The sequence below is a fragment of the Tamandua tetradactyla genome, chromosome 5, assembly GCF_023851605.1.
Source record: "Tamandua tetradactyla isolate mTamTet1 chromosome 5, mTamTet1.pri, whole genome shotgun sequence".
Classification (NCBI taxonomy): Eukaryota; Metazoa; Chordata; class Mammalia; order Pilosa; family Myrmecophagidae; genus Tamandua; species Tamandua tetradactyla.
This window is the reverse complement of record NC_135331.1, coordinates 124,761,627-124,784,608: the sequence shown is the minus strand read 5'-3', so window position 1 is coordinate 124,784,608 and position 22,982 is coordinate 124,761,627. Positions and strand designations below refer to the sequence as shown.

The 22,982-nt window shown below is 37.6% G+C and overlaps 1 protein-coding gene and 1 long non-coding RNA gene across 6 annotated transcripts in view; one reads left to right on the top strand and one right to left on the bottom strand.

The window, feature by feature from the left end:
• ADGRB3 (adhesion G protein-coupled receptor B3) overlaps positions 1–22,982 on the bottom strand; it is a 723,849-nt gene that overhangs the window by 190,795 nt on the left and 510,072 nt on the right. The window lies entirely within an intron of this gene.
• Positions 5,288–21,660, top strand: LOC143682724 (uncharacterized). The gene is made up of 5 exons (XR_013175253.1): positions 5,288–5,530; positions 6,705–6,747; positions 10,167–10,316; positions 13,376–13,540; positions 21,372–21,660. It is a non-coding gene; the product is annotated as an uncharacterized LOC143682724 (long non-coding RNA).

Below are 22,982 nucleotides of genomic sequence, written 5' to 3'. Positions count from 1 at the left end.
CACCCTTCCTTCTGGAACTAAAACCTATAGGCCAGCAGAACTCAAGGTTGCAGGGACAGGAAGCAAACATTTTCCTAGTGGATCACTAGGGGTGATAGTGAGTGGTACCACTCCCATTTCCACCCCATTGATTCCTGGACCTGTGAATCCTGACTGTGGAAGAAACGGCACCATAGATTGGATGCTAATTCAGAGCGTACAGCCTCCTGGAGAACATTGTTCCAGCTCTGCAAGGTATTGCCACCCAGTTGGCACTGCAGTTGTATCTTCAAAAGGCCATTCCATCATTCTATGAATCCAGCTGCTTCAGGATGATGGGGAACATGGTAAGATCAGAAAATTTCATGAGCATCTGCCCATTCCCGCACTTCATTTGCTGTGAAGTGGTTCACTGAACAGAAGTAATGCTGTGTGGGATACTGCTCTAGTTTGGAAGCCACCAGAATGTGATATACCAAAAACTGAATGGCTTTTAAAAATGGGAATTTATTAAGTTGCAAGTTTACAGTTCTAAGGCTGTAAAAATGTCCAAATTAAAGCAAGGCTATAAAAATGTCCAATCTAAGGCATCCAGGTAAAGGTACCTTGGTTCAAGAAGGCCAGTGAGGTTCAGGGTTTCTCTCTCAGCTGAAAAGGCATGATCTGCTAGCTTTCTCTTCAATGGCTTCCCAGGGGCTCTGTCCATTCTGTTGGCTCTGTTGGTTCTGGTAGCTCTTATGGCACTCAAGCTTTTTCCATAGCGGGTCCCTCTTAAAGGACTCTAAACAACCTCACCTTGAATGGGTGGAGACATATCTCCATGGAAACTATCTAATCAAAATGTCCCACCCACAATTGGGTGGGTCACATCTCCATGGAAACAATCAAAAAGATTCTACCCAGCAATACTGAATGAGGGTTAAGGACATGGCTTTTTTGGGGTACATAATAGCTTCGGGCCAGCACAGATACCATGACAGATGATAATATATTCTGTAAACCCATGAATGGTAGTTTTGGTGGAAGCATTGTATGCAGGGAAGGCAAACCCATACCCAGAGTGTGCCAGTTCAAAAGGATTTATACACCCTAGAAAAGCCATGTTTTAATCCTAATCAATCTTGTGGGAGCAAAGGTTTCTTCTAATCCCTATTCAGTATTATATGTTGGAAACTTGATTAGGTTATCTCCATGGAGACGTGACTCAATCAATTGAGTCAATTAGATGGAAACATGTCTCTGCTCATTCTACATTTTGGAGAGAGTGCCCTTTTGAAAATGAAGGAGAGCCGCAGAACAATGATAGAATGATGAGGGAACCACAGAGTCCACCAGCCAGAGACCCTCAGAAATGAAGAAGGAGAACACCACTAGGGAGCTTTATGAAGCAAGAGGCCTGGAGAGGAAGCCAGTACACATCGCTGTGTTCACCATGTGCCTTTCCAGTGGAGAGAGAAACTCTGAACTTCACTGGCCTTCTTGAACCAAGGTATCTTTCCCTTGATGCCTTAGACTGGATATTTCTATATTCTTGCTTTAACTGACATTTTCTCAGCCTTGGAACTACAAACTAGCAACTTATTAAATCCTCCCCTGCCCTTTTTTTTTTGCATGGGCAGGGCACTGGGAATTGAACCTGGGTCTCTGGCATGGCAGGTGAGAACTCTGCCTGCTGAGCCACTGTGGCCCACTGAGCCACCATGACCCAGTGAATTCCCCTTTTTAAAAGCCATTCTAGTTCTGGTATATTGTATTCCAGCAACTAGCAAATTAGAACGTAGAGTATGTCTCTATTCCAGTTTGTAACAAAGAAGTGGGGTGCTGCTGCAATTGCAAGTACCAAACATGTTGGAACAGCTTTTTAAATGGATAAGGAAAGATTCTGAAAGAGTTGAAAGTAGCTTGATAGAGAAGACCTAGAATGCTTTGAAGAGACTACTGGTAGAAATGTGGGCTCTAAAGATATTTCTGATAGAAGGCCTTAGACAGAAATTATGCATGTGTTATTGCAAACTGGAAGAAAGGTCATCCTTGTTTTTAAATGGCACAAAATTTAGCTAAATTGACTACTGGGTTTTAGATGGAAGGCAGATTTTAAAAGCCACAAACTTATACATTTAGCAGAAGAGATTTCCAACTTAAATATGGAAAGTGTAGTCTGGTTTCTCCTTGCAGTTTATAGTGAAATGTGACAGGAAAGAGATAAGCTGAAAACTGAAATTTTGGGTACAAAGAAACCAGAAATTGATGCTCTGGAAAACTCTGGGTTTCCAGAAAGGGAGACCCCATAGAATAGTGCCCCATGTGAGGATTTAACCAAACATGGAACCAGTCACATGTTTCAGAAAAGGCCAGGATTGGAAACAGAGCTATCCAGGAAGGATCTGTGGAAATTCCTATTGTCTGATGGTTATGAGCCCGGCGTACTAGATAGACAACCAAAAGAGTGTTGTGAGATCTGTATAGTGGAGCCACTACCAGTCTGGACTAAAAGGGGCAGAAAAGGGACAAATTCAAGGAAAAATAACTTCAAAGGTAGAAACATGGAAGCTAAGGTCTGAAGTCAAGAAACCTCGGGCCAGGAGAGCAGACCCATTCAAGCACTTGAAGTGGGTGAGTTGGCCCTGAAGGTAGAGGGTAGGTCTCCCATCTATATGTGCTGGAAGAGTTGTCCCCAGGCTGTGGAGAGGGTGGAGCACATTCCTTGGGGATGGTGGAGAGCCTGTCTACCACCCCATCATTCTAGAGGGGTTGAGCGTATGCCCTGGAGATGGCAGAGAGCCTGAGTTCTGCCCTGTTACTTGGAGATGCTAAAGCCAAGAAAAAGGTGGTCTCCTCAATGTCCTCCAAGGTTGCAAACTCCACCCAGTGTTAGGAGAGAACAGGGACACTGAGTAGCTTTTGGGACTGCTGCTTTCCAAAGCTTGGAGGATAAATAGCTCTCAGACTTTGAAATCTAATGGAGTTTTCCCTGTAGATTTCTGAAACTGTTTGGGTTCAGTGACCTCTGTGCTCCTTCCAATTTCTCCCTATAGAAATGGGAACATCTATCCTATGACTGTGTCTCCTTTGTATGCTGGCAGCAGATAACTTGTTCTGAGTTTTACAAGTCCAGAGGCAGAGGAGAATTTTGCCTTAGGGCAGACCATGCCTGTAGTTGACTTTGATAACATTTTGTACTGTTTCTGACTTTGTATTGCATTTGTATTGTTACTGAAATGGTTCGAGGCTTCTGATACTGTTATGGAATGAATGCATTTTGCATTAGGAAAAACCAAGTCTTTTGGGGGTTCAAAAGGTGGAATGTGCTTGTTTGAAGCTCTTACATACCCCAGAAAAGCCAGTCCTTTAATCCTCATTCAATATTGCTGGGTGGGATCATCTTTTTTATTGTTTCCATGAAGATGTGGCCCACCCAACTGAGAGTGATAACTTTTGATTAGATGGTTTCCATGGAGATGTGTCTCCACCCATTCAAGGTGGGGTTTGCTTACTGGAGCCCTTTAAGAGGGAACCATTTTGGAAAAAACTCAGAGCCAACAGAGCCCACACAGCCAGAGACTTTTGGAGATGCAGAAAGAAAACACCCCCAGGGAAGCCTTATAAAATGAGGAGAGAAAGGTAGCAGACATCATTATATGCTTTTCCAGCTAGAGAGAAACTCAGAATGCCATCAGCCTTCTTGAGCCAGGGTATCATTCCCTGGATGCCTTAGTTTAGACATTTTTATAGCCTTGCCTTAATGTAGACATTTTCATGGTCTTAGAACTGTAAATCAGCAACTTAATAAATTCCCCTTTTTAAAAAGCCATCCCATTTCTGGTACATTGCATTCTGGCAGCTTTCAAATAAAACACCGGTTCAGGAGAGTTGAAAATGCACATACCTTCACAATTCTGTTTTGTTCTGTAACATTACTTTGATAGCCTGAAATCAGTTATGATGGGAGTATTTACATGATGGAAACTGACAAATGCTACAAATCAGGTCAGAGCAGGACTACCCACAAGTCTGCCCCCCCACCCCCACCACAGTGAGTCAGTTAAGCATTTACCAGTGAACCACTGGTCATATCAAATTTATTTCTATGCTGAGCTCTTCAAACTGTAAGGGATCATGACTCATTCAGTTTGCCTCCAATAATGGGAGAAGTGGGGTAGAGATACTGGTAGTGATGGGAAAAATGACTCAGTGCTAAGGCAATACTGTCTGGTTGTTGTACAACTAGGCTAAGTGGAAATAGTAAGAACCAAATTCAGTTAGGATACCACTGAAATGATAAATCAAAAGTTAGAGGTTCAAAATCCAAGGCAGCTCTAGATTCCTCAGCAGCAAGATTTTAGCTTAGGATTCCATAGCTAGATTTCTGCTTCTGCATGCAACTTTATGCTTATATTCATACTATTCACTGGCTTCTTCATATGCTACTCTGTAATTGTTCTCCATTTCAAAGCTTATGCTTATGATTTTGAATCATTCATATCTTTATTTAATAAAAAATTTCTTTAAGACTCTATTCCCTCATGTGTGCATCTTTATACTTCCAGTCCTTGCTAACAAGTAGTTGATTCTCTCCATATTTCTAAGTCAAAACTACTGAGCTTGGGAAACCTGGTGAGTGCTGCCCTGATTTTTGGTGCTACCACTCAATAGGCCAGAGGTCATTCTGGGAGTGGGCTCTCATTAGGTTATAGATTCACACCAGAACCAATGAGTTAAGTCCCAGGGGACAGTTGGGTCACATAGTACAGAACACACATCAGGGCTGTGTCCTCAAGTGAAGAATGTTTATGAGGTTTTTCTCCTAGGATAGAAACTGTGATTACAGCAGACATTAGGCTTGCGTAGGAGAATTGTCAATTTCTGTGATGAACATCTTCCATAAACATTTTCTTAATGGGATCAATCAATTTTTTACAATTTAATTATTAATTGTGTACCTACTCTAGACATTCCTGGAAATATAATGCTAAATAAGATGATCCCTAAACACAAGAAACTATCAATCTAGTTGACTATAAAAAAACTAGCTGACCAAATGACTACAATTAAAAGATGGAGTAGCATAAGTACAATAGAAAGGGTACAAATATTAAGTTATATTATGTTATAAATATTCCAGGTAGGGAGAATATATTTCTGGCCATGTGATTAAAGACAGTGTAAAAGTGAAGAATTTTAAATGGGCTCCATAAACGGATACTTATTGATAAAACAAAGCTCAGAAAAGGCATTCTCAGCAGAAGGAAGAATCTGGAAGTTGCTGGGAAACCATTATTCATGAGTCTTTGTTAATACACATCTGGGGAGCAGTCTGTTCTTTGTTACAGAATACATTTTCAAGACAGAGATAGTATCACCCTCTGGCACAAAGGAAAGGCATGCTCGCTATCCTTTATCAGAGTTGGGTTCTCTAAGCTCAAAGTTTCTCTCCTGTAAAGTAACCCACTGCAAGTACAGCTGTTATTTGACCCTCTTCAAGTCAACCTGCATGAAGCGGGGCTTGAGAAACTGGAATAAAAATGATAACGCTCTGGCTACTCCTTTTGATGTGAGTAATAAACAGTCTTTTCTCTTTGACCTAGGACTCTCATGTATTCTACCGGCATTCATGAAACTAGCCACTTGTTAGACTTCAAGTGGGGGAAAGTCCCAGGCTCATTTCTTGACAGAAGGAAGTCAGAATAGGCCCTGTCCTGTTGGGAACCCTGGGAAATAAACGTACTAGGAGACACTTGGGCTTTGACTGTCAGCTTAAAGCATCTGTAATGCATTAAGTGGTCAGTGCCAAGCCATTGAGCAGGTGTTTGAGAAGTGATATTAGAGATATCCTGGAGAAAGATTAATCTGGGAATGTGTGTGTATAGAACTGATTTGAATGAGAAGAGGAGGAATTAGGTAGTTCAGAAACACCTGTATATCAAGTCTCAATTTAGGAAGTGGCAGAGGGAATGAAGAAACAGGGCTTAATGTAAGACCCCAGCAGAAACAAGAGTTATAGGATTTACCTATTAGTCAAACTTAAGAAGGGAGGAAAAAGACAGGGTCAAGAATAATTCCAAAGTATTCCTACACTTTTGACTCAATAAGTCTGCTTTTGGGCATCAAACTTAAGGAAACAATCTTGAAATGGAAACAGATTAATGCACAAGATGGTTATTACAATATTATTATCTACAGTAAAAAATTGAAAAAAAGTAAATATTCAAGATTTAGGAAGTGGATAAAAAAACTATCCAATAGCTATGCAATTAAATATTATCCACTATAAAAATTATTTTAATGAAAATATTGATAGTGTATATGAAATAAAACACAAAACATTTTTAAATGGCATGACCTCAACTGTATAAAAATCTTCAAAGAAAATTTAGCCAAAGAATTTACCACTAAGTAACAGAATTATGGATATTTTTAACTCTGACATCTTAACATTTAAATATTTTTAGAACACATCTGTACTGCCTTTATAATATTTTTTAAATTATTTAAACAAAATGATGAATTCATGAACTCAACCTTCTGGTATTGGCAGAATTTAGTATTATTAAAAAAAATCAGAGCATAAGAATATTACAAAAAGTAAATATAAAAGCTGTATATTTTTAATAAAATATCAATAAATGTAAATTTGCCATTCCATTTAAAATAATGAGAGCTTTATTACTTACAAATAAGTGACAGAAGATCCCTCTCTTTAACTATCTAAACCTTGTTTTTACCAGCTACTGAGCATTTGAAAAGTGTCTAGACCGATCTGGGATGGCTGTAAGTATAAAATACCCACTAGTTTTTACAGACTCAGCATGAAAACAAGAATGTAAATATCTCCTTGATTTTTATATTGATTATATATTGAAATATTTTAGATATATTGGATTACATGTAACATATTTTAAAATAAAATGTTTCAATTAATATTTTCTTTTTTTGTTTTTACTTTTTTGATGTGGCTAGTAGAAAATTTATAAATTACATATGTGGTGGTTTGCATTATATTTCTACTGTATAGTACTGATCTAAAAGGTGTTTGTCTCCCAAGGCATTGTCATATATGAACTTTCCACCTCGATTCCCTTTAGATTCAAGCAAAACTGAACAACTTGCAACTGACATGCTCTAATTCTATAACTGAATTTCTGATCCCTACTCCTTTTTCAAGATTACACTCCAATGCTCTCTCTTCCATGAAGCCTTAGCATGATTCATTTTCATCTGGCTGCCACATCTTCCCGTTCTCTGACTGCCTGGGCATTTTTTCTTAGGTTAGAGAGCACCCTTTGCTTTATGTTACAGTGAGTGGTTTATATATTTTAACACCTTTATTAGACTTCACATTTTTCTTTTCTGAGCAGAGATTGTGCTTCTAAAGCTTTCCTTAAACCCTTGGCTGTGATAGAAGCTTAACAAAATATTGGTGGATGAGAGAAAAAATAGTGCTGCATGAAAAACAAAAGTGAATGACAGGCACATTCTGGAAAAATGGCTGGGAAATTAGAGTGAGTAGTTGAAAAAGAGTTAAGCCTAGATGGCTTTGGAAAGTGATGAAATAGTAAATGTGTGGGGTCAAGAAAAAGAATACTTCATACGAAAGCTAAATGTGTATAGTAGAGAATCCCTATCATTCAAACAATCTAGATGTAAGGGCTTTTAACCAAAAATCTATGCATTTTCAAACTACACTTGAACTGAAATGCTATAGGAATTTGGAAAGTTATTTCTGAGTATTTCAAAGCAATTCAGTGTGAAAAAAACTGGTAAAATTTTCATTACATTTCAGTGTTCTTGAGTCCCTGGAGAGCAAGGGCAAGAAAAATCCATCTAAAACTTCTCTTTAAGGTTATCTTTCCCTCATTAGTGGTGCTTTGAACAAGTTGTGGTTCCTGAAGTCTGGATAGTCTTCCTGAGCTGACTTCTTGGTAGAATCATTAGGTACCAAAAGGGCACTAGAGAACTTTCTCAGCAGCTCTAAGTTTTTCTGAAATTACCTGGCTAAGGACCTCAAGGCTGCTTAGATAAAACAGAGGCTGTGCACAATACAATAACCTAATTTAAGGTCAAGCTATAAACTATGGTCTACCAGGCCACAGTTGCCAGGAAAGGTTCATGAGCCACTATAGTAGAAAAGTCCGAAAATTTAAAATTGGAAACTATTAATAGCTATAGCATATTTTCCTTCTTTAGTTTTTCCTCATTAGATCATATTAATATTTAAAGTCATTGGCAGAGAGTCACACTTGCAGATTCTTCTGGCAAGATGCTTAATACTTACAGTATTTGATTAATTTACAATTTAAAGTGTTTTGAGATGGATTATAAATAACTAAACATCATTACAAGACAAATTTAAAATAAGAGAAATAGGCAAAGAAAACAAAGATAGGTGAGTATAACTATAATATGAAGCTACATACTATACTAGGTTGGTTTAAAAAAAAGCTAGTTTGGGTTGTCATTTTTAAGTACAAAATTAAATTCATGATAATGCTTATTTTGTATTTAATAAAATTTAGTTTATAATTCAATTATGAATCAATTCTTCCAACTGTAGAGTGAATCAAATGCAGAGTTTTCCAACAAAAATTTAGCATAGGACAAAATGGTGAAGTCAATGGTTTTGTTTTGAGATGAGTAATACTATACAGAAACTTCATGAAATCACATCTTGCAAATTCCAAAATGTCAGTTTGCAATTGATTTGTATTAAGATTGAATTTTAAATTGGATATTAATATGAGCCATAATCAGGAGGAAACCAACGAAAATTTTGACCTGTTGGGGATGAATGCTCCTGTGAATTGAGTGGGGTGTTTTAATGGAGACTGGCTTTATGAAATATTATAAATTTACTAAAGAATATTTTCCCTTTAAAAAAACCTTTGGTTCTCCATCAACATCATGACATGGGTACTCAGATAGTGAATGTTTGGAAAATTAGCATACCCCTATAGCAACTCGACAATTAACTTTGTCATTTCTCCATAAATTCATTTTCTCATGTGAGAATTCTATTTTTAATTCACTTCAATTTATTCACATTGCTACACAAATGTTAGCCTGAAACGAGTTTTTAGCCAATGAAATTGAACGCTGTATCTTTTCTGTTCTCACCTACTTGGTGGCTTATTATACTGATTAAACAACTTTCCTTGATAGTCACTGACTCTTAAACTTCACTGGATTCTAAACTATGCAGGAGGGCAGAATTTCAGACCATAGAGTTATGCATAGACGTGCAAATTTCTTGAATTTTCTTTAATTTAATTTCTAATATGAACTTCTATTCTGCATTCAAGTTCCAAGGACTTAAATAGTGTGTTGGTTTGAAATGATGTATGTACCCTAGAAAAGCCATGTTTTAATCCTAATCCCATTTCATAAAGGCAGCTGTTTCTTCTAATCCCTATTCAGTGCTGTATGTTTGAGGCTGTAACTGGAGATTACAATACAAATCTCCCTGGAGATGTGATTTAATCAAGAGTGGTTGTTAAACTGGATTAGGTGAGGAAATGTCTCCACCCATTCAGGTGGGTCTTGATTAGTTTCTGAAGTCCTGTAAAAGAGGAAATATTTTGGAGAATGGGAGATTCAGAGAGAGCAGAAAATGCTGCAGCACCATGAAGTAGAGAGTCCACAGCTAGCGACCTTTAGAGATGAAGAAGGAAAATGCCTCCTGGGGAGCTTCATGAAACAGGAAGCCAGGAGGGAAAGCTAGCAGGTGACGCTGTGTTCGCCATGTGCCCTTCCCACTGAGAGAGAAACCCTGACTGTATTTGCCATGAGTCTTCTCACTTGCGAGAGAAACCCTGAACTTCATTGGCCTTCTTGAACCAAGGTAACTTTCTCTGGATGCCTTTGATTGAACATTTCTATAGACTTGCTTTAATTAAGACATTGTCTTGGCCTTAGAACTGTAAACTAGCAACTTATTAAGTTCCCCTTTTTAAACGCCATTCCGTTTCTGGTATATTACACTCTGGCAGCTAACAAACTAGAACAAATAGTAACTAGAATGAATAGGTCATGCATTGTTCCTCATTCTGAATTACAAGGGTGCTCTAAATCCAATTCTCTCAGCTATTTCCCAGTTCTTCTTGGGCATACAGGAAAGATTCCATTGCTGTGAGTAATTCATTGAAGTTGACTAACAACATTTACTGTTTCAATGCTACTCTACCCTTGCACAGGCAAATCGAGAATTCTGAGATTGGTGCAGTCCTTCTGCCTGGCTCTAATACATGCTGAACAGCCTTTATGTGATAGAGCTTCAGTGCCTTGCTTGAGAGCAGAAGAATTCTAGGGATGGGCTGATTTTCTGGACTTTCCTCAGAAATGTGGTACATGTACCTTCTACTCTTATATTTCCAAACACAGGAGAAGTGTATTATAGTCTCATCCAGGAAGACAGGATTTAGAATTGGTGTGAGAAAAAACTCAAACAAACCCAAACTCCTGAAGGTAGATGTGTGCCAGAAAACCCAAAGAAGCAGTGGAGGATCTTAAACCATTTGGGATTAAGTTGTATAACTAGAGGAATGGAGTCATGAAATAAATATCATAGTCAGCTTTAGGAAAAGAAAGTTCATTTCTTGTACACCTGAGTTTTTGTCCAGAAATCTCTACCTTCTCAAACTATATATCCAATTATGTCATTTTTTGTTCTAAAACCTATGACTCCCTACTAAATACAGAATAAAGTTCATATTCCTCATTGATCCTCAAAAACCTCTTGGATTGGCTCCAAACTATGCATTAGGCCACTCATCCTCTGTACTATAAACTGCAAGCTGTGGGTAATTATCTATTTGCCAATTTGCGAATTTGTACTGGGGCATACCTCTATTCAAACTGCCCTCTATAGGTGTTGCACAGGATGGCAATGAAGTGCCCAAGAACTTGGAAAGAGAAAAATAAGGTTGCTTTCTGAGAAATAAACTCTAAATAATGATGCAACAGAACAGAGAAGATGTGCAAAATCTTCTTAAAGGGACAGAATGTCATCAGACCAAGACATATAATGTAATTGTGAAATGAACATCATCAAGAATTTCTTAAATCTAAACATTTACTACTAATCATAGAGTACTGATAGAGAAGGGAAGGTGAAGAAGCAAATATTGACTCTGAGTTCACAATACTACTCAAGATAGAGAGCCCTGCAATCACTATTAGCCTATAACAGAGTTGTCCCTACAATGTAGATGGATGGACCTAATGATTTTGGCAATCTTTCAATTATGACAAAGTTTCTTATGCAGGTTTGACAACAGAGGGTGAATGTATCTATCAGCGATTGGCTTATGAATGAATAAGGTATTATTCTAAGCTTTATATGTTGATATCTACAAAGTTCAGGTTCTCCATACTGTAGGGATCTTTCTGAGAGGCCAAGTCACCAGCCCTAGATTATTTCTCTTACACTGTACACTTTCTCCAAGCTACAGAACCTTCTGCTGAAACTTGTTTGCATCATATTCACATATAGATGAGTTCCTCTAAGAAATCTTTCCAAGGCTGTCTTCTGTTCTTATATTGCACAGAAAGGTTCAAAGGTTTCAACGGATTATATAAAGAAGCTGCTTCTCCTCTGTTATAGGAGGAAACTCACACCTTGATGAAATGTGAATATTAATAGTAATGAAATGTAAAATTTCAAGCACACAGTAAAGGTAGAAGGAGCACAGCAAATGGCAACCATCATAAACATGTTTTAGTAACTTGCTGATATTTCTAACACTTCATTTTGGTTCAATTCATCTTAATAAGAAAGTTTTAAGATAAAGTTCTTGACACCAGAAACTAAAATATTACCTCTACGAGCCTCAGTTTTCATCATCTATAAAGTACAGATAAAAAGAACACCTACCCCACAGATTTCTTTTATACATATAAAATCGTAGGAACAGTATTCAGTTGGTTCCCAATAACTATTAGCTATTATTGTCATTGGAGTTGTATTACAAGAGTTAGAGGAGAGGCACTGAATACAGATAGCTATAATAAGGTAAGCAACCATGAGGGTATGTGAAAGGACCAGAGATTACCTAAGGATATAAATGATGCCACTTATCAGGGCTTGGTAGAGGTTTCCTGAAGGAAGTGACATGTAAGTATGCCTTTGGAAGATGATTAAGATTCACCAAGCAAATGAAGGCTGGGGTTTGTGAGATGTGAATGATTCCAGGAAAATACATGGAGTCCAGAAGAGCCTGGTTATATGAGACATATCCTAAGCAATTGTCATTGTTGGAGTGTAAAGTAGGGTGGGGTATGCAACACCTGCTGCTAGTACCAGATGACACAGAGAAGTGTAAATATCCTCTGCCCTACTAAATGGCTTAGATTTTAACCTGGAGTTCCTAGATCTCTGTAGAACTTAGAAAATGGGCTTCATTGAAGACTATATACTTCTAGAAACCAGATACAAAATTCTGAGTGTAGATATATTTTATATGGGGAGATGTTCCATGGTTTTCAACAGATTTTCAAAAAGATACGTGTTCCAGGGGTGCAAGAGTAGTTCAGTGGTAGATTTCTCGCCTGCCATGCAGGAGACCTGGATTCCAATTCCCAGCCCATACACTTCCCCAAAAAACAAACAAGCAAGCATACAAACAAAAGAAACAACAAAGAAAAATCCAACAAATGGTGCTGCCATAAGGGGCTACTCATGTGGAAAAAGAATGAAATATGACCCCCGCCATACAAACAAACAAACAAACAAAAAAACCAACCAAACAAAAAAAGCAAGAACAGCATGTGTCCCAAAACTGAAGGGTCATTGTTAGTCTCCGGGGTTGACATGAAAGGATTTGAAGCAGGATCAGGTTTAGTTTTAAAAGGGTCCCTCTAGTGGCAGTGTGGAAGAAGGTGGGCTGGAAGAGATCTGGAAAGATGTGGGAAGAGCCTTTGCAATGGTCTGGGCAGAGAAAATAGAGTCTGAGGGAGAGGGGGCAGTGAGCAGGAAGAGGAGTGGATGACCACACTTCACCCGGTATTAGGGCCCAAGGATTCACTGTCCAAGGATTTGCTGAATGCGTAATATGCTGTGCTAGCTGTTATGGATGTAGAATCCCAGCACTTTAAGGAGCTTTGAAACTAATAGAGAAAACATATGGAAAATTATCTAATTATAATTGTAATGAGGGTAACAGCTCTCCCCGCCTAAAATGTAAGTTTCCAGAGTCCACAGACCGTCATCTGTTTGACTTTTAGCATAGCAATGTGCACACAGGAAGTGCTTGACGAAGGACTATTTAGCAGAATAAATTGTTCCTTGTTTTTCACTTGCTCTGAGTTATTATCCATCCTGACAGCAGACACAACTATTCAGGCTTCTGGGCAGGCACTAACTCTTATTTCAACATTTGTCTTTTATTTATCTTTTTACAACCAGGTCATGTTCTGAGAGACCAATCTTAACGCTAACCAAAAGTTTGCAAGTTGCAAGACAATAAATCCATTTCCTCAGGTCTTCAGGGAATCATTTCAAGGTCTGGATATGCGACTCATCTGTTTGCTTCTGATTCTACATGTTTTTATTCATCAAGCCATTTATTCTGTGAGTTTCTATTAGTGGGGAAAGGAAATGGCAATGTCTGTCTGCTTTTTCTTATCTCTTCTTTGGTCTTCTCCTCTCTCTTCATTCAGCAAATACTATTCAGTTTCTGTCATGAGCCAGGCACTATGCTAGGTTCAGGAGAAATAGAGATAAATCGGACCCAGGGCCTACCCACAAGCAGCCCTTAGCTTAGTTGATATGACAAATACATATGTGGACAAGTAGTTATAATAAAAAGAGGTATGAGAGCAGAGAAGGAGTAGGGTGACTTTTCGGTATAGGGAAAAAATACTGGTGATACAGAGCTGACATAGACGCTACCTGCCTTCAACGCTACCTGCCTTCAAAGATCTCACAATAAGGGGGCTGATTGATGGCTGATTTCTCCTTTAAGAGGTTCAGGGACTACTGAAGAAGGAACAGCATACTACTCATTAGGCAATTAGAAACACAGATCTGAAATTTAGGAGAAAGTCATGGTTAAGTCTCAAAATTGTTCAAATAACCCAATGTTTGAAGGAGCTTACTCTGAACACAATATACAAAGTTCTAAAAAGGCAACGAGCATTTCAATCAGTAGATTTTTCCCTGCAGAATTAATGCAAGATAATTCTGCATGAAGTATTGGTTGCTTAATTATTTTAAATTTAGTACTGCAGAAACTATGAACCATCTTCTTCCCTGAACAAGTTAGACAATATCCACAATTCAACCAGCTAATTCATTTATCCTCAGACAACCTTGATGACCAACACCTGCCTGCCCTCGTATTTCACCTGGGCTTTGTTTCACTTGGAAGCAGTTTGTTATATCTACGATTCCCTCGCTGAACTGACTAGCGTTTTGTATGGCCAAATGGAAAATGCATCTTGCTGTTTTTGCCTCTTTCAGATTTTTTTCATGTGGCTTGCATGGTTACACTTGCTGATTTTCTGAGGAGTATCTTAACTATTTCAAAATCATGCCCATTCTTACTTTGCTATACATAAATCATTCAACCAATGTTAATATTGGCAGGGAGGTGGATGATACCTGGTTGAAGTAAAGGGAGAGCAAAATTGTTTGATTAAAATAAAGAATCCGGTCTTAGATGTACGATTGGAGGCATGAGCTAAATTTCACTGCTGCTGCTGCTGCTGCAGTGAATGGCTGAAGCACTGCTGAGGAAAACACATCTCTACTTGAGCTGCTTGCTGTCTTGGTGTGATGGGATGGGTAATGGTTAGGGCATCTCCTCTCCCTTGTCTCTCTTTGAGACAGTAATATGTTTAACTAAATGTCAGCCAAAATCAATAAATGAGAATTCAGGCAAGTGAATTGATGCAAGACAAATAAGCAGGCCAAGGGAAAAGAGTACTCAGCCAAAAAGCCTAAGCTGCCCCCAGTGCTGTGGCAAAATAATATAAAACCTTCCATTGGAACAAGATGTCACCAACTCCCAGACTCTGGTGGGAACCACTCATGAGGTCAGTCAGGCTCAGAAGCCAGCTTATTTATGGAGAATCTCAACCAGACTAAAGCTTTTGAAAAAATGTAATTACAGCACCATGTATTTCTATGGAAAAATAACCCCATTGAAATAAGTCCCAGTCTACTCAGACAATTTCCCATACTTTTAAAGCCATTTGCTTCTATCTTAATTTAAATTCATTTTCACCTCATTTTATGAAATGATTCTCCATTTTTTATGTTCATTCTCCTAGCGACTTTAACAGTTATTGTGTCCTTGATTGTATTATTAACTTGTGAAGTAGTCTAGCTTTCAGACAGAGAGGAGTGTGTTTCTCTGGTTATGTGGTTAGAGTTATCAGTTGCTTTCAGCATGGAATGTTGTTATTGGCCAAGACCAAACCTCAGGTCTCCAGGTTGCAGCCTCTCTTGATTTAACGTGTGCTTCATGGTAAATAAAGGGGCATGATGTTACTGATATCCTTGATGGGATTTAGCTCCGTATGGTTCTTGCTATTTTCAAATATCTCATTTACAGATGGACTTTATAAAAAATATTAGGTATAAATCTTTAAAATGTTGATTAAAGGTATACATTTTCTAAACATAAAAGGATCTAATTATCTAAACATAAAAGTCACATAGATTACCACAGTAGCTTCCTAACTGGTCTCATCTCTGTTCTCAGTACCATTCCATGTGGGACCCATCCATGTCACTCACCTGCTTAAAGTTCTGTAGCTGTGGTCCCCAATGACCATCACCTTGGTCACCAGTGATTCCTACCACGTAGTATAAATCTTGTATAATTCTCACCCATTGAGTGTGGGCTGGATTTAGTGACTCACTTTTACCAAACAATGTGGCAGATCTAATGGGGTGTCACTCCTAAGATTAGGCTACAAAAAACCTGTGGTATCAATCCTGGTGGCTCTGGCTTGCTCTGATGCTTGTTCACTCTGGTAAAGACAACTGTCATACTGTGAGTTGCCCTATGGAGAGGCCATGTGGTGTGGAACTGAGGGAGGTCTTCAGCTAACATTCAGTAAGGAATTCAGGGCCTCAGTCTAAGAGCCTGAGAGGAACCAATTCTGTGCAAAATGTCATGAATGAGTTTGGAAACTATCCTCCTCCAGCTGAGCCTTCAGATGAGGCCATAGCCCTAGCTGACTTCCTGATTGCAATTTGCACTTGGGTTCTTGATTCACAAAATCTGTGCAATAACAAATGTCTATTGTTTTAAGCCAGTAAATTTTGACCTAATTCACTATGCAGTAATGGGTAATGAATATATTTGGGAATTTGTTAGAAGTGCAAATTTGAAGATCTACCCCAGGCCTACTGAAGCAGAAACCTTGGGGGTAGGGCCTAGAAATCTTTTCTCCAGATGATTCTGATGCACATTCAAGTCTGAGAATTACTACTTTACAGGATAAAGTTTAAGTCTTTATCTAAGTATACAAGGTCCTTTCTATAGCTCTTTTTAAACCTTTGTTCCCACATCTTGGCAATTCATCCCTAATCATTTTCCAATACAACTAATTTCAGCAGCAGTGGCTCCAGCTGAAGAAGCCTTAGCAGTCAGTGACTGTATTACTGGCTGCCAAAAGCTATAATAACCATATAAATTATCTCAATTAATAATAATGATAATAAAAATAATGATAGATATCACTTGTTGAGTACTGACTAAATAGCAGGCTTTATTATAACCACTCTCTATGTGATTATAATATCATTGATATCTCATGAGATTTCCATAACCAAATTTTGTAAGATTGATATTATCACCCCCATTTTAAAACCGAGAAAAAAAATTTCAGAGAGATAAAGTAACTTGCCCAAGATCACCTGGAAGTAACTGGTAGAGCCAAGATTTAGCCTGATTCTAACTAAAGAGAGTTGGTATGTTAAGCAAATAGATCACACTACCTCCTAGAATGCGCAATTTGCCTTTTCTTGAGCTCCCTATGCTCTCTCAAATCTCAAGGCCTCTCCATTGGAATAAGTTCAGAGGCAACTACCTTATGAAACTTTCCTGACTCTCTCTGGCAGAGATACATGCTCATTCATTCATTCAACAAATAGTTATTGAATGCTTATTATATGCCAGGCAACATTCCAGATGTTACAAAATTAGCAATGGAAAAGGACATAAATAAAGTCATTACTTTGGAGCTTACTTTCTAGTGTGGGTAAGTATAACCTAGAAAAAATACTTGATAAAAAATAATTATTTTAGATGATATTAATAAAATGGTATAAAATCAAGCAGGGAAAGGTTATAGAGAATCTGGCTGTGGTGGTGGGAAGGAGCTCCAATACTAAATACAGTGGTCAGGGAGGCTCTCACTGAAAGAAAACATCTGTGCAAAGCCCTGACAGTGAAGGTAGCTTGTGGCTTGGGTAGGGTAATGCCATAATTGGGGACAAAAGTCCAAAAGTACTGAGGGGGGAGACTGCTTGCCATGTAGGAAGAACATCAAGAACATCTTTGTGTCAGGAGTGCAGTGAGTTAAGGGGCAAGCAGCAGGAGATGAGGTCTGAAAGTCAAGGGGGAGGCAGGGAGTTATTAAGAAGGGCCTTGTAACATATTGTAAGTAAACTGGGTTTTTCTCTGCATGGGAAGGAAGGCCACAGAAAGGTTTGATTTATATTTCAACATATTGTTCTGGATGAGAACACTTGTTGAGAACAGACTGTAGGGGCAAGAGTGAAAATAGGAAAATCAGTTCATACGCTTAGAAACCTATTTCAATAATCTAGGGTGTAGTCCACTGATCATGGTATCTGAAGCCAGGATGACAGCAGTAGAAGTGGTGAGAAGTGGTTAAACTCTGGGTACGTTTTAAAGGCAGAGCTGGCAGTATTTACTAAAGGATTTGATTTGGGGTATGAAATAGAGGAGTTAATTTTTTTTGGTATAAGCTCTTAGAAAAGATGAAGTTGCCTTAAATAGGGAAAAATGTGTGAGTTTTAGGTTTTAGGGAAAGGTGTGTGAGTATGGGTTTGGGATGTTAAGTTTGTGAAGCATATTAGAAGTGTAAGTAGAGATGCTCAAGTGGAAATCAGATTTACGGAGAAATTCAGAGAAACAGTTGAGGTCAAATACTGTTTGAAATCATGTGACTGGATGGGATGGATAATTAAGGAAACCAGTATAGATAGATGAGTGTATAGACAAATACCTTGAGATTTGTTGAATAAATGTATATACTCAAATATATCCCTTTATCATCCCCTTGCTTCTTTAAACTTTTAAAAATATCTACCATATGACTGTCAAACAGCTAGACTGGTTTGTCTGTTTGTATCTTTGTCTCCCCAACTAGAGTAAGAGTCCATTGGTTAAGGGATTCTTTATGTTCACCTTTGTATTTTAGGGACCTGGTATATAATAGAGTTTTTCTTTTAATAAGTGAACAATTTTTTATTGAAACCCTCAAAGATGAAAGAGGACCAAATGGTGAGTTTGGGTAACATAAGAGAAAATCTCATCTAACTGTACCATCATTCACAAGAATGAACAAACCCAAACATGACAAAATTCAAATTTCCATGTAATTGCTATAAGTAAATGTAAATGAACTAATCATTTTATCACAGCCTTTCTTTAATCCAGAATCAATAAAGAAGGGAACTCACATGGCATAACAAAAGATATGCAAAACTCAATGAAAACACAATATTCTTAAATTTCTCAAACATTTCTAAAGAATGAAAAATGCACTTGAAATGATAAAATGAGTTAAAGATGATTCATCTCTTATTGCAAACTGTTTTAACATCCACTTTACCGCCATGCATGGTATTCAAAAAGAACATAGCTTTTGAATTAGAAAGATCACTTAAGTTAAAATGAAGAATTAAGTACTGAAATTAGGAAAAGGCTGGAGTTTCTTTTGAATCTTCAAGTACCAATATATACAGAGAAAGAATACGAATTTTGGTTATATTTTCCCCTTACTGTTAAATATACAAACTATTTTATCAAAATAAAATACCCACATAAGATAACTTTAATAAGAAACATTCAAACCAGAACTTGAAAAAACATTAAGCAAGAAATTTGGGCCAATAATTTAATTTGTGATTACTCAAACATTTAATTATGTGTCTCCAGGTTCTCTCTCTAATGGTCCCTACAGTTAAGAAAGATTTAGTTAGTTGTGCCATTGAGACAACCTTTGATAATTTCACTCAGGGGAAAACATTTGGCAGTACATTGATAGACCAATGAGAAACAGAAGGTAGGTGCTCTGGAGAGAGCTTAATTGAAAACAAATGCAAAATTATCAATTTGAAAAGGTGAGGGGGGGGCTTTTTTTAAAAAAAGAACAAAAGCAAAGGAATGCTGCACCCATTTCAGCATTAAATAAGATTAGAAATCCAGGTTAAAGGCACTGGGGGATGTACGCCTCACCATGAATAGACTACCCAGTTACAGCTGACATTTCTGAGACCGCTATTGCAATCAGCATGCTTTTTGAGTACTTCCATGACACTTCCCACACAGAAACCTAACGTAAATTAAACAAATTTGAAATCTTATAATAGAAATCATATAATCACATAAATTCATTTAAATTCAAATTCAAATCTGAAATCATATAATCATACGATAAATTTTTAATCCATGCTTGTTGAACAATGATCTACAATCAACTCTTATTTCAACATCTGAAGTAAGATGAATAAAACACAAACCAGAAAATCAGTAATAGTCCATACATAATTTGATGACCATGGCTAAATGTCAGTAGAACATAGGAGTACATTTGTTTTATTTTGAAACCCCTAAATTCTACTTAACCATGAAAGACCCTTATTAGGATATGAAACTTCAAATTCTATTAGGAAGGTAAGCCAGATTATGGGGAGAATTTTAGAAACAATGAAAAGAAATGTATTAGGGAGAGTTAGGAATAAGGCCTAGTTATTTATGAGTGTCTACATTTCAGATTCCATGTAGGAATCCAAACTTGAAACTTTAGATATTAGACTAAAGTCATACTTTTTCAGTATTCTGTACCTGATGAAACCTAAGAATTATACAAAACATGGCAGAGAGGAGGGAGCTTGGAAGCTGGGAGAAATAAGAGATGCTGAATTATGCTATAAGAAAATTATGGAATTAGGAGCTCAATTCTGCCTTTTCAGATCTTCAAAAAAGACGGAAAAATTGTAATAATCAAATGATATTATTGTCTGCATTACTATAATCTTCACTTTGGAGTTGAGAGAAGACTAGCTCAATCTAGAATATGTTTTCATACTTACTTTGAAGTAGATGAGAAAAAGCCGTTGGAAGTAAATGACAAAAATAATATCTTCAAGCAACTTTCAGGGAATGCTGTCACAGTATGTCAGCAATGGTGAAAGACTTAGGATAGAGGAATAATTCTCCCCTCACAATATTCAGCTATGAGTATTATCAACTAGGAAAATTTATCAGTAATGTAAATTCACAATAAATTTTATTTTCCTTTTCCTATTTTAATAAGGCTATGTTTAATTTAAGTGAAGCATAACTCTTAGCCAGGATGTCTTTCGATAAGAGCAATATTCATCTATTCATATTGATTCTGAGACTGCTCAGGTCTTGTTCTAAATTGCTTTTCTTTACTGAACATTAGCTGAGTATGAGAAAATAAACACTTGATGTAATATGTGTTTTGTAATCTAAGTATAATTATCTTAGGTCATATGGAATTAGAGCTATAAGAGATGTGGGAAGGAAGACATAATTATCCAAAGCTACTCAATACAATTCAATAAACATTAATCAAGTGCATTTAGTACTCAAGGAAATTCAGCAGGTGGTGTTGGGGGAAGAGGAGGAAACAAGTAAAAACAATCCCTAATCTCAAATTATTTACAATCTAGTAGGCTTCACAGTGAATAAGACAAGCATCATGAAATACTATTAGGTTTCAGATATCTTTTACTGGTATAATTAAGCCAGAGGTCTAACAGTAGAGAGATCTAATTAATATTTATTGAAAAAATGAATGACCAAGTAGAATATATCAGTCAGGATGATCCTACTGCAAGTCTGAAAGAGGCTTAAACAAGAAGCACTTATTATTAAACCTCACTTAAAAGAACTCTAGATGTAGGTAGTTCCAGGGGTAACCCAGCAGCTCAACTATTTTAGGACTCCAGTCATTCCGTAACACGTTTGGGCTCTTCCTCATAGTCACAACCTGGTTGCCATCATTCCAACCATCAAATCCTCATATAGAAATATCTAAAATCATGATGAGGCAAAGGTAATCTCAGAAGTACTTCTTGTTTATAGAAGAGATAATCTGTTAGCAGAAGTTTGCTGTCATTCTCCAACCCCCTCTCCCTGACATGTTCCACTGTAATCTTTTGCCAGTATTAGATGACCACGCCCAGAAATGAAGGCTGGGAAAGAATATATGTGGCATTTGAACTTGTGTTGTGAGACATGAGCTCTGCAAGAAAGAAGAAAAGAAAGAGAAATGTCTCTTTTTGGGTAGGAAGGTAATACATCCAGGAATAACATCATCAAATAACTTCTTGGAACAATGTACAATATTCATCATTTCCATTATGTGACATGCTCTCCCAGATGCTCCAATGTAATGCAGATTCTTGACACGTGATGCTTGCAATATTTGTCACTTCTGTGTTTCAGCGGCCTACTCTTACATTATTTAATAAATATTTTATAGTACTTATTAGGTACTATTCTTAGTACTTTATGAATTTTAACTTGTGTAATTCTCATATAAACCCTATGAGGTAGGTAATCTGTGCCGATTTGAAACTGTTGTATACCACAACCAAGCCCTTTAATTCAGTATTGCTGGTGGGATCTTTTTTATTATTTCCATGGAGATGTGACCCACCCAATTATGGATGGTAACTTTTGATTAGATGGTTTCCATGGAGATGTGTCTCCACTCATTCAAGTTGAGGTTGCTTACTGAAGCCCTTTAAGAGAGAACCATTTTGGAAAAAGTTCAGAGCCCACAGAGCCCACAGAACCAACAGAACTCACACAACCAGAAACCTTTGGAGATGCAGAAGGAAAATGCCCCCAGGGAAGCCTTATGAAATAAGAAGAGAAAGCCAGCAGACATCACCATGTGCCTTCCCAACTGAGAGAGAAACCCTGAACATCACTGGCCCTTTCTTTGGAGTTAAGATATCTTTAGCTGGATGTCTTAGTTTGGACATTTCTATGGCCTTAGAACTGTAAATTTGCAACTTAATAAATTCCCTTTTTAAAAGCCATTCTGTTCCCGTCATATTGCATTCTGGCAGTTTTAGCAAACTAAAACAGTATTCTTATCATGTCTGCTTACAGATAAGTAAACTCACGCCCAAATAGGTTAGTCTGCTTATAGGTAAGTAAACTCATGCCCAAGAGGTTAAGTAACTTGCCCACAGGCACAGCCAGTAAAGTGGATGACTTGAAAAACAAGTCATCTGGATCCTAGATCCAGAGTCGGTACCACCACTTTGTTGTGCCACTCCTCAGTGACTTACAGAAACCTGGTGTTTTCTGTGATCTGTAAGCTCAGCTCTCCCAGAAGGCCAGTTATGTAATAGACATTGCTATGACACAGCTTAATCATTTTATAAGCTGTTTTCCCTAACATCCCCGGACTTTAGTGTCTTACTCTATAAAATGAGAACAAACATGAAAAACATTCCCTCAAAGATCATTTCATTTCAAATTGCAATGACATAATTGACAACTAACTGGAGTACTCTTGACAAAATTTTAAAGTAAGCCTCTTGTTTTCTAAGCAACACCAATCTTTCTACTTCCATTCTCATCTCTTTACCGTCCTCTGACTTCTCATTGGTTTTTTACAATATTCAAACTCCTTACAACAGCCTAAAGACCCTACATGATCTGAACCCTGGATAACTCTGATTTCTTCCCCAGTATACCCCAGTCACAGAGACCACCCCCTTTCTTACCCCATACCAAACTGTTCCCTCCTTCCGGGCC